The sequence below is a fragment of the Eurosta solidaginis genome, chromosome 1 (genome assembly GCF_040869045.1).
Source record: "Eurosta solidaginis isolate ZX-2024a chromosome 1, ASM4086904v1, whole genome shotgun sequence".
NCBI lineage: Eukaryota > Metazoa > Arthropoda > Insecta > Diptera > Tephritidae > Eurosta > Eurosta solidaginis.
Genome location: NC_090319.1, coordinates 130,906,584 through 130,925,320, shown reverse-complemented (window position 1 = coordinate 130,925,320; position 18,737 = coordinate 130,906,584).

Here is an 18,737-nt window from a genome sequence, read left to right as displayed (position 1 = left end):
CTTTCTTGGGTGGCAGGAAACTTTGTGCCAAATTAAATCACAGAAATAAAAACCAATTTATAAATTTTCGATCAGATTGGAATATACAAATTTTTATTTATTGTATTCAGTAGAAATTATGAATTGATCACTCGCAAGTGTAATTCATTCATTTTCTACGTATGATTGCAATGCAGAAACACGAAATTTAATATAAAGAGGAGATAGGATGTACTCAGGGAGCATTTAGAAAGTGATCAATAACCCGTTGATAAACAGTTGTGCGCTAACGCGGCCATTCTTTTTCGCTATTGTAAATGCAACACTGCACGAACTTTGGACAACCCATATGCATGTCCCTGCACTTGATCAATCTCCTACAAGCGCCTGGTTATTCTTTTTTATAACAAGAGTATCGAGAAACGGTAGTTTTCCATCCTTTATAAGAGATTATTATAAGAAACCCACTACGAGGAAAAATGCCGAAAACAATAAAATATATAAATCGACTACATATGTGTCAGGCCTGTCTAACAGAATAAAATATTCAAATATTTATGACAAAGAGAAATGTAATTTAGCCTTTACGTACAATAATACGTTGCGACAAATTTTCAGTAATACCAACAGTAGAATAGATAAATATGAGAAATCGGACTTGATATATAAAATTCTATGTAATGGTGACGGGTCCCAAGTATGCGAAATAGTATATGTGGGGACTACGAAATCGAAACTAAAAACGAGGATTTCCGGGCATAAGACGAATATTAAAAATCGCAACAACCCTAATGATGGCAAAACGGTCCTAACACATCATTGCAGAGAAACTGGGCCCTCTCTCGATTTAGAAAGTGTAGAAATTCTACAGCAAGAGAGGAATTCGATACTAAAATACATATATTTTTACAGAATGCCTTACTTTTCTTTCTGTAATTATGGTTAATTTAATTTAAGTCGCTATTGTAACATATATGCTGTTTTGAAAGAAAATGAATAAAAAATGAAATGAAATGAAATGAAATGAAAAATTACAACAAACGCTACATATTAGAGATGCTACACATCATAAATACACCCAGCGACAAACGCATAAACTTCAAATCGGATACAATTAGTATTGCCTCTGCCTTTAGGCAGCTGATCAGCAACAACAACAATAAAAGATAACAGCATCTCCCACTGTTTACCAAAGAGTTCAGCTGCAGGCTGCAGCTGATATCACTTGAGCGGCGCTCACTACTCATTAGCTAACTTTCTGCTTATGTTCATTTTTTGTTTATAATAACGGCTTTGTATTATTTACATTTTATTGTTATTTGCTTTGCGCTGTTCGTAAACTTATATTTTGGTTACACTAGTCGACATATTGCATTCAACAATGTAAGTTCTATACTTGTGCAAATGTGTATTTTTTTAATTTTAATATGTATGTTTGTTCTTTTCGTACCTAGTCCTGATGATGACTTCAGACTGAAGTCGAAATATCGACAAATTGCATAATATAATTGTATATCAAAAATTCATGTTTTGTGTTTTATTAAGAATATACAAATATTTGGCCTAGAGCTCGTTTATATTTAAAAAGTTATAATTCAAAGGCCGTAAACAACAAAAATAATTTTTAATTCTGCCAAAAGATATAAGCAAAAAATCGGTTCAAATTTTCATGTGGTTGTTGTTTTTTGCCAGATTTGTTGTACACACACGCACACTAATGCAGAAAGGTGTTCTGAGCGCATTTAGTTTTGATCTCCGGTGTCGGACCCACCGAGGGTAATTTTATATAAGTGCGGCCGAAGGCCGCCAACGCAGAAAGATGTTCTGTGCAAAAAAATTATGGATCGGGACCCCTATTTCGGACCCTCTCGGGGTCATTTTATGGATTTTTGTAAATAACTTTCGACAGAAAAAATGTTTGATTTCCGCTTCCGGATTCTTAAAACGGAGGTCGAGACGCGTCTTATGGTACCACCTTTGATAATTACGACTATGACATATACTGGAAAATCAACATATAAATTGACCAACTTTTTTTTTTAAATACAACATTAACACAGCGTTCAAAACAACGAACAATCTAGGGCGAAAACTAAGAACTAACACCAACTCAGAGGATCCATTTAGCAGCCACGGCGTATACAACCTTACCTGCGGATGCCAATACAGTTACATAGGACAAACAGGACGGCGAATGAGAACGAGGTTCAGAGAACACATTAGAGATTACAACAAAAAAACACGAAATCCAAACATTATACCAGAGTCAACTTCGCGAATCACATGGTCAAAAATGAATGTTCCCCAGCAAACATCAATAAAACAGTTAGGGTCCCTCACATACAATCACAAGGCCGACGTCTCAACGTACTCGAAAACCTGGAAATCTACAAACAGAAAACATTCGACGGTAGAATAATAAACGAACAGATAAACATAATTTCTGACACAATATATAAGCTTTTAAAACTTGTTTACAAGAAACAAGGAAATCACATAGGTACAACAGACAAACACAAAACAATAAATGCACCAAAGCAACAAACCCAGAAATAAGGTCAAACGAGTAGAATTACTAGTAACGTTCCAATGACGCGTGAACCAGATACGGATAGAAATTTAACATGCAAATGCAACAAGAACGTTGTGATCCTAATATTTATCTTGTTCAATTTTTGATCCGTATAGCAGTTCTGTTCGTTTCGTTTTCTGTAGTAGATTTTTTGACAGCTAACCACTTTTGAGTTGGTAGCACTCATGGCTCAACTAAATGGTTGGTTCATCTCTATAGCAGCAACATACCTTTGTTCAGATTGTCAAAATCAGCGTTTTGGTGTAAGACGAATGGAATGGAATGAAAGCTGTAACGAAAGCCTCTTAGGTTGATGCAACAGGGACTGACACCACCACAGGTGAATCCCAACAACGCCTGTTAGCAAAGTTGCACCGAGACACTAAAAAAGTACCATCGGCAGAACCGACCTTGTAACTTTTACCCCCCGTCGACCCAAAGCGAGTCCCTGGAATAAGTGTTAGGGCTGCCCAATAGGCCGGGGGGGGGGGGGGGGGGGGGGGGGTATCATCGGCAGAACCGACCTTGTAACTTTACCCCCCGTCGACCCAAAGGGAGTCCCTGGAATGTATTTATATTGGCTCGGGTAGTCTGCCAAGGTAGTGGGGAAATCCGCCCGCCACTGGCGTTGGGACGGGTTTCCTTCCTACCCGAGAAGGCTGCTCGTGCATTACCTTTCCAGTGAGTAATAAGGGGTGTAAATCCCGTCTTACTCACCGGAAATGTGGGTAAACCGGCAGGGCGCCCGATAAGCAGGGGGGCGTACCACCGGTGGAACCGACCTTGTAACGCACCCTCCTAACCCAAAGGGCACCCCTTGTCGACCACCAATGGCGACCGACACGCACTTCACTTAACTACGGCGAAGTGTGCCTGGTGTATTCCGGCCAATCATTATATTCATATGTAACTATGTACACATTGAGAATTATGCTCGCATTGTCGCGCACAGCGCGCCACGAACGAAAATTCATTGCATTGTGCGTTCACCATCGCCGGCTTGCCTAGTGCTTGCGCGATGGTTGTTGGGCCAGTATGTACGTATATGTATGTCGGTACATACAATACTAGGGGTGGGCAGTAAATGGAAAATATAACGTTAGGGGTGGGTGCTAAATGGGAAATAGATATTGTGGCGTAGCATTTGCTACGTTACATGCTTTTACATTTTATTTTAAATAAATTGTATTTTTTTATCAAAAATTATTTTATTTAAACTTACGTTTCACACTATTTTCACTTCATCACAATTTATTTTATTCAACTATTAAAATTGCTTTTAGTTTATAACACCTTTGGTTTACACACATGCTTTCTTTTATGCACAAAAATCTACTTTATAAAAAAGGAATTTAAAGAAGACAAAAAAGGGTTTATATGCGTTTAATTTTAGTGCAAATTTAATTTATTATCAAACTATTTAAAACCAAGACAAAAAAAGGAAATTTTCAATTTATTTTTATACTTGATTGAAATTTGATTGTCTTAAATTTATGCAAAAAAAGTTTTATTTAAATTTAAAGAGAGCAACCAAAAAAATTAATTTAACAATTTTTAAATAACAAGAATTTTTAAAACTGTATTACTCTTAACGGTAGCAGGATGTTGAAGGGGTTTTTTTTTCTTCTTCCCTGGGTATGCGGTTTCTTTAATAAAGTGTATTGCCGCTAAAACGGTACGACCGTATCGGTATTTTTTTTCACATAAAAAACATATATATATTTTTTTTTTTTCTTTGACTTGACTTCTTTCACACGCGACTTTCCGCAGCACAGCACGCATAATGGAAAAATTTGATAAAATCAACTCTCTAACTAATACACTCAAATGCAAATTCCAAGAAATTTTAAGATTTTTTCGCTCGACAATAAATATTTTATTTATCACAACGACATATACGCTCAAACTTTTGGTATGCAAATGAGCAATCCGCTCTCACCTACAATAGCGGATATAATTCTCGACGACCTGATTGATAAAGCTCTAAATGGGCTAAAACAAAAACATGAAATTGACATAACAAATTTAGTAAAATATGTGGACGACATTCTGGCGATTGTAAAACATAAGGACGTGGATTTAATCTTAGAAACACTTAACAAATATCACAACAAAATTCAGTTTACGATTGAAATGGAGAAAGATGACAGCATACCATACCTGGACGTAAGAACATATAAAAATATAAATAATGCAAGCCTCTCATTTGAGTGGTACGCCTTTGGAAACCTTTATCCTCCGACAGATTGATAAATTTTCATCCGTCCCAGCCAATGAAATACAAAATAAACACGGCGAAAAAATTTGATAAAGAAATTACTAACTCTAAGTGACAAGCAATACTGGAAAACAAATTAAAAAAAATTGATAAAACACTTAAAAGCACTAGCTACCCACCATACCTACACACCCTAATTAAAAATCTAACAGAACAAATAATAAGAGAAATAAAGAACGTACAAAACAACGCAACGGCACATAAGGAAAGTAATTCAAAACGATATTTCAGTGTAACCTATGTACCTAAATATACCCAAAACCTCAGCAAAACTATATATATTCCACGACAAACAAAACATATCTTTATCATATAAATCAAACTACACACTAGCAAGTATATTTACTAAAACAAAAAGCCCCACCGAAAAATTTGAACAAAACAATGTGGTATATGAAATAACGTGTAAAGGAAAAGAAACTGAAAGCTGCAGCAGGGTATATATAGGGACTAAATAACAAAAATAATAGATAGGAACAAACACGGGAGAGCCAGATATACATTGGAAAGTTTGAGAATATGGAAAAAAAGGGAAAATACGGTAAACAAGAAAGAGGACACACAAAATATAGCAGCTGTTTTCCTTTTATGTTTATAGTTAAGAGTTAGTATGACAATGATACCAGTGTTAAATGGTACTAATGTTTTTGATTTTAATAGTTAAATAATAAATATATTACGTAAGTGTTGTCTATGTTTGTACGTATGTAAATCAATGTTAGTGTTATATATATGTGTTATATATGGGGTATTCCATCCCATTTCGACCAATTTTGAACCCGACTCCTTTAGAATTGGCTGAAAGTTTTTCTTTTTTTTCTAGCTTACGAAAGACGTTTTTCAGAATTTTTTCAAATTTTTTCATCCAACTCAAAAAAGTTATGAATTTTTAAAAAAACACCGTTTTTGTTTTCAAAATGCTATAACTTTTTCCAAAATTGACCGTTTGGGATCTTTTTTTTTAAATTTGTTTTTAAATGTAATTTTCGGAAAAAATACAAACAAATTTTTAAAGTTTTTTTTTTGTAATTTTTCAGTTTTTCGAGATTTTTCGAATTTCGCTATTTTATTTTTTTTCTCATCAAAAACTTCAATCAATTCTGCAATCATCCCCACTAATCCCGGAGTGGGCCGATTATTATTTTTTTTTTTATTTAATTGAAAAAAAAAAACTTAAACATTTTTTTGTATTTTTTCCGAAAAATACATTTAAAAACAAATTTAAAAAAAAAAAGATCCCAAACGGTCAATTTTTGAAAAAGTTATAGCATTTTGAAAAAAACACCGTTTTTTTTTTAATTCATAACTATTTGAGTTGGACACCGTTTTTGTTTTCAAAATGCTATAACTTTTTCAAAAATTGACCGTTTGGTATCTTTTTTTTTAAATTTGTTTTTAAATGTACTTTTCGGAAAAAATACAAAAAAAATTTTAAAGTTTTTTTTTTTCAATTAAATAAAAATTGGGATTAGTGGGGATGATTGCAGAATTGATTGAAGTTTTCTATGAGAAAAAAAATGGCGAAATTCGAAAAATCTCGAAAAACTGAAAGATTACAAAAAAAAACTTTAAAAATTTTTTTGTATTTTTTCCGAAAAGTACATTTAAAAAAAAATTAAAAAAAAAGATCCCAAACGGTCAATTTTTGAAAAAGTTATAGCATTTTGAAAACAAAAACGGTGTTTTTTTAAAAATTCATTACTTTTTTTGAGTTGGATGAAAAAATTCTGAAAAGCGTCCTTCGTAAGCTAGAAAAAGAAGAAAAACTTTCAGCCAATTCTAAAGGGGTCGGGTTCAAAATTGGTCGAAATGGGATGGAATACCCCATATGTAAGTATTCTCATTTCAGAAACCCACCTCACTGATGCAGGCGCCTTCGTCAAGGGAGAGCTTGGTGAGTACTAACAACTGACTTTACTTACTTAATTGGCGCTTAACCGTCTAAACGGTTATGGCCGTCCAACAAGGCGCGCCAGTCGCTCCTTCGCTCCGTCAACCGGCGCCAATTGGTCACACCAAGGGAGTTTAAATCTTTTTCCACCTGGTCCTTCCAACGGAGTGGGGGCCGCCCTCTACCTCTGCTTCCATAGGCGGGTTCCGATAGAAACACTTTCTTGGCCGGAGCATCATCTTTTCATAGCCAGCGCAGCCGCTGCGTTTTAATTCGCTGGACTATGTTGATGTCTGCGTATAGCTCGTACAGCTCATCATTAAATCTTCTTCGGTACTCGCCATCGCCAACGCGTAGAGGTCCATAAATCTTTCGAACAACTTTTCTCTCGAACACTCCCAAAGCCGCTTCATCTGCTGTTGTCGTGGTCCATGCTTCTGCCCCATATAGCAGGACGGGTAAGATAAGCGACTTGTAGAGTATGATTTTCGTTCGCCGAGAGAGGACTTTACTTTTCAATTGCCTACCTAGTCCAAAGTAGCATTTATTGGCAAGATTGATTCTTTGCGGATTTCAGTGCTGATGGTGTTGCTAGTGTTAATGCTGGTTCCGAAATAAACGAAGTCTTTTACTATTTCGAAATTATGGCTGCCAACAGTAGCGTGGTTGCCAAGGCACATATGCGCTGACTCTTTGCTCGATGACAGCAGGTACTTCGTTTTGTCCTCATTCACCATCAAACCCATCTTTACCGCTTCTTTTTCCAGTTTGGAGTAAGCAGAACTAACAGCGCGGGTGTTTAGGCGGATGATATCAATGTCATCAGCATATGCCAGTAATTGCACGCTTTTATAGTATATTGTTCCAGTGCGGTTAAGTTCTGCAGCTAGTATAATTGTCTCCAGCTTCAAATTAAAGAAATCGCACGATAGGGGGTCACCCTGTCTGAAACCTCGTTTAGTTTCGAACGGCTCGGAGAGGTCCTTCCCAATTCTGACTGAGCAGATAGTGTTGCTCAACGTTATTTTGCACAGCCGTATAAGTTCTGCGGGGAAACCAAATTCAGACATAGCGGCATATAGGCAGCTCCTTTTCGTGCTGTCGAACGCGGCTTTAAAGTCGACGAAGAGGTGATGTGTGTCGATTCTCTTTTCACAGGTTTTTTCCAAGATTTGGCGCATTGTGAAAATCTGGTCGATGGTAGATTTACCAGGTCTGAAGCCGCACTGATAAGGTCCAATCAGCCGGTTCACGGTGGGCTTCAATCTTTCGCACAATACACTTGAAAGGATCTTATATGCGATATTAAGAAGGCTGATTCCACAATAGTTGGTGCATTTTGCAGTATCCCCCTTCTTGTGGACTGGGCAAAGAACACTTAGATTCCAACCGTCGGGCATGCTTTCGTCCGCCCATATTTTGCTAAGAAGCTGCTGCATGCGCCTTACCAACTCCTCGCCGCCGAACTTGAATAGCTCCGCAGGCAATCCATCAGCGCCCACGTCCTTGCTGTTTTTCAATCTGGTTATTGCTATTCTAACTTCGTCATAATCGGGCGGGGGACATATATTCCATCATCATCGATTGCGGGATCGGGTTCTTCATCTCTGCGCGGTGAATTGCTGCCTCCATTTAGGAGAGCAGAGAAGTATTCCCTCCATAATCTAAGCCATCTCTGGACATCAGTTACAAGGTCGCCGTTTTCATTCCTACAGGAGTTTGCCCCGGTCTTAAAACCTTCCGTCTGTCGCCGTATTTTTTGGTAGAATTTTTGGGCGTTATTCCTGGTGGCTAGCAGCTCAAGCTCCTCGCACTCACGCCTTTCTGCTTCTGCTTTTTTCTTCCTGAAAAAGCGTCTCGCTTCCCTTTTCAACTCACGATAGTGTTCACACATTCCTCTTGTCGCGCACGCTTTTAACGTAGCCCTGTAGGCAGCGTCTTTTCTTTCGGTTTCAACGCGGCATTCTTCATCGTACCAGTTGTTTTTTCGTGGCCGCCGGTAACCAATTTTTTCCTCGGCGGCAGTACGAAGTGCTTTGGAGATATGCTCCCACTGCTCCTGTATTCCTTCAGGATGAGTTGTGCTCTCAGAAAGCAGGTGTGAGAAGCGAGTTGCAAAATCATTGGCAGTCTGTTGTGATTGAAGCTTTTCGACGTCTAGCTTTCCTTGTGTTTTTTGTTCCTTGGTTTTAGCCGCGTTGCGGCGGGTGCGTATTTTGGCTGCAACGAGAGAATGGTCCGAGTCGATGTTAGGTCCTCGGATCGTGCGCACATCTAAAACACTGGAGGCATGCCGTCCGTCTATCACAACGTGATCGATCTGATTGCGAGTATTTCCATTAGGATACAGCCATGTAGCTTGATGTATCTTTTTATGCATGAACTTCGTGCTGGATATGACCAAGTTTCGAGCACCGGGAAAGTCAATCAGCCCCAGTCCGTTAGGAGAAGTTTCATTGTGTAGGCTGAACTTTCCGACTGTAGGGCCAAAAACACCTTTTTTACCTATCCTGGCGTTAAAGTCGCAAGCACGACTTTTATATCATGACGGGGGTAGCGCTCGTATGTGCGTTCTAATTGTACATAAAAAGTGTCTTTCACCTCATCGTCTTTCTCCTCTGTCGGCGCATGGGCGCAGATGAATGATATATTAAAAAATTTTGCTTTTATTCGGATAACGCCAGCACTTGGCGACAAAGTCTCTCTCCCACCACGAATCCGACGCCGAAACTGCGCTTATTCGTATGGCCACTCCAATATATGTCACAATTTTTGATCTTCTTTCTTCCTTGCTTCGTCCAACGCATTTCTTGGATGGCGGTGATGTCAGATTTCGCTTTGACGAGGACATCAACCAGCCGGGCATCTGCACCAATCCCATTCAGGGAGCGGACGTTCCAGGTGCATGCCCTCAATTCATTGTCCTTCAAATGTTTGCCATTGTCGTCATCAATAGAGAGTGTATTTATCCGAGGCTTGTTGTTATATTTCATTGGCGTATGGTTTTACGTGGCGGGTCCCAAGCCCAGCGCACAACCCGCTCAGCGGGGGTGAAAATATTACTTGGCACATTTATATAGCGAGCCGCTTGCTCCAAGACAGACGCCCGCTAGCAGCCGCACCTAGAGGTGTACAGACGCTGCCGATGAGATCTCCTCAGGCAAGCCCTTAAACCGATTATGTCAGAGTGGCCTAGCCAGGTTGTCGCCTTCTCACATTAGCTCACCGCTAAACGGATGTTTAGCGGCTACCCAGAGGATACTTGACCGCACGCGACCGGCAGTAGTGAGCTGCTTGAACCGCATGCAAAAGAATCGCTCTGGCCATTCCCAGGTGAATGGCGGTCAGAAGCTTTCCCCACTTTCGTGGACTTCTACACACGGCCCCACCCTCCACAAAAACTGAGTTTATGGTATAATATATTGCACACACACGTATATCCCATCTTTTCCCTGCCAACCGAAACTGCGTAAAAAACTGCATAATCTCCAAACTTTTTTTTTTAATTTTTAATGAAAACGTTTATTTAATAATATAAAAATTCATTCACAATTGTTCTAAAGTCGTTTTATCATATAATGAAAAGAATACATCTGTCAAAAGACCTTTTTGCGTTAAATTTGTCTGTATCGCACAGATAAATTTTAAGATAAAACTGTCTTAAAGTTATTAAATAGCATAAATAAAAATTATTTGTAATCACAATTTTTTCTTAAGTAATTACTAAACTATAATATTTTATATTATTAAAAAAGAAATACGAATAACATTGAAATAAAATAATTTTGAATAACAGCGTAATATTCGGATTTTTAATGACATATGTTTATTTATCAAAGTAATTAAATCGATAATTGATAAACAACACTACTCGACAAAAAAATCTCCAAAAATAAAATAGGCCTTTCCGAAAGTGAAATTTTCTCCTGATTCCGAATATGACTTCCATTTTCCTGTGGCAGATCTAGTTTCCGAGATATCGGCGAAAATATGAAAATTCCCATTTTTGCAGAACACTACTTCACATAGGTACGGCAAAAATTTGTAGTTTTAATTTTTTCGTTTTAAATTGTTGAATTACACATTATACTAATTACCATAAACATTTCTTGCCTTCATATCCTTTCAGTATCTTCAGTAGTTTGGCCACTATGCCAAAAAACATTGAAAAAATTTTGGGAAAAAAAAAGAAATTTTTTACAAAATTTCATACTTAACCACTTTAAAATCGGAAAAATTCTATGGACGAAAAAAAGTTAGCCCTCCTATGTTGTAGGTAATTTAACTACGAAAATTTTAAGCATAGTACAACAATCGGACGTGCCGCTGAGACTATAGCCCCGTTAACTTGCAAGCGTCTATCCTAAAATTTTAGTATTACTTTGATAAAATTGGCGAGACATTTCATTTGGTCACTCTACCTTAGGGTCTAATAAATTTAAAAACACATGAAGTATTTAATTGTCACTACTGTTTGTTGTAAATTTTGTTTTGCAAATTGTAGTGCAAATTTATACATACTATATCGGTAGATGTGTTTACGAAATGGCTTGTTGCAAAAGAGATTTTAAATGTAAAAATAATCCGGATGATTTTTGATTTATTTGCGAACATTATATTTTCGGAAACTCAGCTCGGAAAATAACTAATTCTCTCAAAGATGCACACTTTCATTATTTCGGTTTGCGTGTTAAAAATCTCGATAAATCTTGGACACATCATTTTATTTGCGCCTCCTGTAGATTAACTTTAATGAAATGGGTATCGGGTAAAGGTCATAACATGAAGTTTGGTGTTCCAATCATGTGGACTGAACCCTTTAACCACGACCAGTGCTATTTTTGCGTGATAGACCTTAAAGGTAAAACGAGAAAAAAGAGGAAATTAATAAGTTATCCAAATGTGGCATCAGCTGAAAAACCAAAACTACATGACCATACCTTACCCATACCTAGGCCGCCTATAAGTTTTGAAGCCTCAAGCGAAAGTAACTCCGAAGCAGATAGTTCAGACAGTGAACAAGAAGGAGAGGTCCCACATCAAGTCTCACAAACCGAACTTAATGACTTGGCCAGAGATTTGAAATTATCGAAATTTCATAGCGAAGTTCTAGGATCTCGTTTGCAGCAATAGGGCAGCCTGGGCCCTTCGACAAGTACTTCCAAATTTAGGAATAGACACAAGACTTTCTCTTCTTTTTTTACTAAAAGTGAAAATATTTGCTACTGCAATGATGTTCAAGGTTTATTTGAAGCACTAAAATTTAGAAAATAAAGTGGATGATTGGCGCTTGTTTATAGACAGTTCAAAGCATAGCTTAAAAACAGCATTACTCCATAAAGGAAATTCGTTATCGTCAATACCAGTGGCACATTCTAAAAATACTAAAGAAACTTATTTAAGCATATCCAATTTACCTGAGCTCATTCAATATAAACAATTTAATTGGAAAATTTGTGCGGACTTAAAGGTAAGCAGTTTCGGTGGTACAATTTAAAATAAATAGTATATGAAATACATCCCAGGTGGTAGCTATAATTCTAGGACTTCAAGGAGGTTTCACTAAATATTGCTGTTTTCTCTGTCTTTGAGACAGCCGAGAGAAACCCATTATATTCAGGAAAACTGGCCACCAAGAGCTGAGTACGAACCAGGTGCCTTCAATATCGCAAACCCGCCTTTAGTAAATCCCGAACGAGTTATTTTGCCAGCACTTTACATCAAATTAGGATTAATGAAAAATTTTGTAAAGGCTTTAAATAAGGGCGCGCCATCCTTCCAGTACCTAACGAAATTTTTCCCTAAAATAACTCAAGCCAAATTAAAAGAAGGCATATTTGTTGGTCCGCAAATTAGAAAGTTTCTGAAAGACGAAAGTTTTGCAAATTATTTATCATCAGTAGAAGCAGCGGCTTGGGACAGCTTTAAGCAAGTCGTTAGTGGATTTCTTGGCAACAACAAAGATCCCAACTATAGAGAGATGGTCAAAGCCTTGTTAAAAAACTACAGTGCTATGAAATGCAACATGTCCCTCAAAATGCATTTTTTGCATTCACATTTGGATAATTTTCCCACAAACTTATGTGCTGAAAGAGGTGAACAGGGTGAAAAGTTTCACCAAGACCTCATGATTTTTGAAAAGCGTTACCAAGGTAATGGGAGATGGTGGGAGATTATTGCTGGACAATAATACGGGAGACAACCCCAGAAAATTGTAAACGGGTAGTTAAAAGTACCCACGTCCCTCACTATTGACCACCACGGTAAAATCGTTCAATTTGACTTTTTTTAGATGTAGATATTGTTACGAATATTAGCAAAACTAAGGGGTGCTGCTATCTCTAAGCCGACGCTAAGCAGTGACGTGAATTCACATCAATAATTCAATCATTATGTATCTACATAAATGAAACAATAATTGCGTCTACACATATGTACCATGTACGTATACGAGCAGCGGAGAGTCAATGCACAAACACATGCATATATCTGAGATACTCCTGAAAGTATGCAATGAGAGAAGCTATAAAATCGTGCAATTGTACTTACAGCTGAGAATTTTGAGAGCTAACGGACTAGAAGATTCTGGAAATGGAAGCGCCTAGAAGATGCAACGTTGAAATCAGAGAGTATAAAAGGCAGCAAATGTAGAGGCGCTGGAATTCAGTTTGAGTTGAGCTAACAAGCAGTTATTGATTAAGCACGCAATCTGGCGGGCAATAGTAGAGTTTCATTTGAACTATCAATCAGTTTGGTTGTTAAGCAAGCTAGTTGCAAAGTATAAGTGTTATTGGGAAGTACTTTAATAAAGGCCATTTTTCCATTATTCGATATTGGAGTTATTTATTCAACAGTTTAGTGATTCGAACTTACCAGAAGGGCAAATAAGAGGACGTAGTTTGAATAAGACGATTTGCAAGTAAATTCGTTACAATATGTATGTATTTAATGTCGTTGTCATTGTTGTTTTTTACTGAATTGCTGATTTATACTCATATTACTCAATTGAATACAGTTTAACGTGCAAACATATGTCTATAATAAAACGTTATAAAAAATAAAAACGTAGTTTGAATAAAAATTGTTTCTATAAAAAATTGTAGGATAGACGCTTGCAAGTTAACGGGGCTATAGTCTCAACGGCTCGTCTGATTGTTGTACTGGTATGCTTAAAATTTTCGTAATTAAATTACCTACAACATAGGAAGGCTAACTTTTTTTCGTCAATAGAATTTTTCCGATTTGAAAGTGGTTAAATCTGAAATTTTGTAAAAAGTTTGGTTTTTTTTTTCAACATTTTTTGAACGTTTTTTGGCATAGTGGCCAAACTACTCAAGATACTTAAGGGAGGTCAAGGTAAGAAATTTTTATGGGAATTAGTATAATGTATAATTCAACAGTTTAAAACGAAAAAATGAAAACTACAAATTTTTGCCGTACCTATATGAAGTAGTGTTCTGCAAAAATGGGAATTTTCATATTTTCGCCGGAAACTGGATCTGCCACAGGAAAATGGAAGTCATATTTGGAATCAGAAGAAAACTTCACTTTAGGAAAGGCATATTTTATTCCTGGAGACTAAAGTTGATCAAAATTTGTTGAGTAGTGCAATCAAAGCTGATTAGGTCGAGCTTCCAAAAGGGCAATTCCATCAAAAACCAATCAATCGATAAGCTAAATTTTTCAAATCAATTAAAACTAAGGATTATTGTGATAAGTATCTTTTTAATTCTATTATTTAATAAAAGAACTATTAGCTTTTTGATCAACCGATTTAATAAAATTTGATATTTATCAGAGAGCCAGTCAGTTCTTTTTAACAAAAAGCCACAATGAATGAAAAATACTTATATAACTTTGCAAAAAATTGTCTTACAACAGAGATGTTTTTCTAAAATATACAACATTTTGGAAAAAACTTTTTGATTCGATCGACAGTACTATCAAAAGTAAAATCATTAATTATCTTTCTTTTGGTATATGCTTAAACTTGCAACTCGTTTACAAGGAGTGAAAAACATACACTTTTATTTCAACATTACAAAATTTTACCAAGCTTTCTTAGCTATATACATGTATTTCTTATTTTCCAAAAATTGAAAAAACTCGGATATAGATTTAAACGATAGTAGTACCGAAAGAAAAGTAATGAAATTACCTTTCTTCTGATATATACCAGCATTTATTACTCATTTACAATGAGTGAAACTTATTCACTTTCTATGTGTCTATAAATTTGAAAACATTTTCAGAAATAGTTTATCAATTTTAACGATAGTAGTATCGAGAGAAAAGTAATCAAATTAGCTATCTTTTGATAGATCCTAGTATTAATTATTCGTTTACAGTGAGTGAAAAATATTCACCTTCGTTACAACTTTACAAAATTTCTTAACATTATTTCTAGCTATATAAGTTAAACTAATATGCAAAAAAAAAATAACAATTTTTGTTGTTATATCGTAATGTGTATGTTACTGATTTGTAAGATCGCGGGTTTGAATTGAGCTCAAGGCTTAACAATAATTATTTTATCATTATTATTGTTATGCTACATTTTTTCTTAATTGAAAAAATTTTAAATTAGAATATAAGAAAGAAAAAACTTAGACAACTGCCAAAGCTCGTTGTATAGATCCATTGCGGGAACTGCTAAATTCCTTCAACGGCAACGTTTAGGCGCCGCTGCTATAACCATTCAGCTATCACAGCGGTTGTAAGAAAGAAATAACCGCTGTGATAGCTGAATGGTTATAGCAGCGGCTCCTAAAAGTTGCCGATGAAGGAATTTAGCAGTTCCCGAAATGGATCTATACAACGAGCTTTGGCAGTTGTCTAAATTTTTTTCTTTCTTATATTCTAATTTAAAATTTTTTCAATTAAGAAAAAATTTATCATAATAATAATAATGATAAAATAATTATAGTAAGGCCTTCAGCTCGATTCAAACCCGCAAGCTTACAAATCAGTAGGCCGATATAACAACAAAAATTGTTAATACATCCCAGAACACGGGGAAAAAGTCTCAATTTTCACAACTATTCTGCAACAGATGTCGCAGTGCTGTGAATATCAATTGGCAAGAACAGAATATAAGTAGAAATAATGAAGGCAAACAAACAACCGTTATGATAGCTGAATGTTTATAGCAGCGGCGCCTAAACGTTGTCGATGAAGGATTCTTATATCATTTTCATTTTTGCCATTTATAGAAATTAGAGCATCATCAGCGAAAAGTTTTATGGAGCTGGATTTCAAAACAGAATTTATATCATCAATATAAATGTTGAATAAAATTGGTGCAAGAACAGAGCCTTGGGGTAGGCCAATCTTAACATCCACTTCGTCTGATATTATGGAACCAATTACTGTTCTTTGTTTGCGGTTTGTTAAGAAATCTTTAAACCAATCCAGTTCAACATCTCTAATACCAATTCCTTCCAATTTTCCTAATAATATTTTGTTATCTATAGTTTCGAAAGCTCTTTTAAGATCAATGAAAACTGCTATTATCGCCTTTTTATTATTAAGTTCTTCTTTCCATTCAGCTAAAACCATATTCAAAGCTGTTTCACAGGAATGTTTTTTTCTAAATCCTGATTGTTGAGGTATGAACCAAGTGGTTTTTTACCACAAGTTCTAAAATCTTTTCATCACTGGCCATTGTATTTATTGGACGTAACTCCTCTGCTTTTATTGTGTTATTAACTTTTTCGATTGGCACAATGGTAGAAGTTTTCCAAATACCCGGAACTATGCCACTACTTAAACTTTCATTTATGATTTGCGCATAAACGTGTAAACGTAAAATAAATTTTCTTTTGTACAAGTCAGGAAACTGCACATACGAAATAGAAATGTTTCTATTTTTATCTGACACATAACTAGAGTATGCAGTTTTTGTATGTCGGACTAGCCCTACAACGTGAGGTATGTCTAGCAAATATTAGTTTTTTAGTGTCACACAGTGTTTATTTAAAAAAATTCATAAAAATGGAACTAAAGTGAATTTGACAAAACTAAAAAATATGGGTTATTATATTTGTCCATAGATGCTGTAAAAAAAATGTCATGCAAATCGGAAGAGGTGGGGTGTAAAATGTGAATCCATTGGTTGATTTCATTTGGAGTATCCCTGCATTTAACACTCGCAAGTGTATTTCAGCACATTGTATTGATTCAGGATATTAGTACTGAGTCGGACATAATCGAAAAGCTTGTGAATGACGTTCGAGTAATTGTGTATTTCATATGAGTCAAATATTCAAAAAATCATATTTGCGAAAACAATCGTAAAAAAATACATGTCGAATATTTTTGGACAAAGAGTCGAAAAAAATTATTTCTAGCCCTAACCGCCATTTCGGTGTAACCAACAAAGTTATGAATATCCGGTTTTGACAGATATTGGTAATTCTGTTTGTTTTAAACTATCTGACAAAATTTCACAACCGTAATAAGTTCCTTTACAAAGATAACCACAAGCAATTTTGATATGACATTTTGCATCAAATTTTTAAAAAAGATGTAATCTTAAAAACGTTCTCCTGTAAAATTTTATTTTTGTTGGTTACACTAAAATTGCTGATAGGTCTCAATTTAATTGAAATGTATTTTCCAAGTGTAAAATCGGCGTCGAATGACCAGTATATGGGGTGAAATACGTGAAGCGTGCCACTGCATTTTCGATTTTTTTTGTGCAAGCTTGTTTTCATTAAATTATAGCTCATGTAATACACGCTTCAAGAAGATATGCAACTAATACTTCTGAGCTGAACTGAAAATAAATACCAAACAAATTTTATCGAAAAATGTTAGTAACAATTTTACAAAATTAGAAAAGATTCAATTTTTTTTTCAAGTTTGATCTCTTTTTTAAATTTTTATTTTATTCTTAAATGAAAGCTCGGTTCTTTTCCTTTAAAATGATACCTATCTTGTTATGGTTCCCCCAAATTTCTTTAATAAATTTTTATTTTAAGTGAGATGTACGGCTAAAATTCATCCATAAATTGATATTATATTAAAAATTATTAAAGAAATTTTCGCGCACCATAACAAGATAGGTATATATTTAAAGGAAAAGAACCGAATTTTCATTTGAGAATAAAAAAAAATTATTAAAAATGAAAAAAATTATAAAAAATTTAAGAAGTTTTTTTTTTGAAAAATTTTCATTGAAATTTTTATAATTTCTTTTTCAAATATTATCTTTAGGAAGAACGTACAAAATACTTTTGATATCGTTTTTGGATTTCTTCTTAGAACGTCGATTACATGACAACAAATTGAAAATTCAAACGCCTTTATCTCGGTAACTATCCAATATTTAACCCCGTCCTTTAGTGAAATTAACACTACTATATACATAGTTGACCACTCTCACCAAATTTCATTCAATTCCATACTTTGCCCCATATAAATGTGGAGATTCTTACCTTTTCACCACTATATCACTGTATTCCACTGTAATGCAAACTAAAACTATTTGAATTTGTCGGTTACCATCGTAGCAACGCGAAAGGGTTGCGCAATCCAATCAGCGATGTAATTATTCCGACGTAAATAAGCGTAGCTGGTTATTGAATGTAAAGTTCGACAAACAGGTGTCGCCGCTATTACCATCTACAGTCGAGTCGCTAATATTATCCTACATAAATAATATACGAAATGTTCTATTTGTCAAGAAATCGAAGGGCTTTGAGTTTCTATTTCAATGATTCGATTAACTTACGATATCTGATTTTGTGTATACCGACGCAAGAATTACCTGAACTTTTCAAGAATCCATTCTTCGTACGTTGGTAATGGCCGAAGTTTAGTAATATTTCTTGTGTGTATTTGCTATCAACTTAAGCTTTGAATCGTCATCTCGAAAAAACCATATCTTCCAATTGCCGAATGAAAATTTTACAACACAACTTGTTAAACAACTAAGTATGGTGAATGAATCTATTTTGATGCTCCTCTCATTTTTTTACAAGTTTGAGATAAGAAATTTAGTCAAATTAAAATTT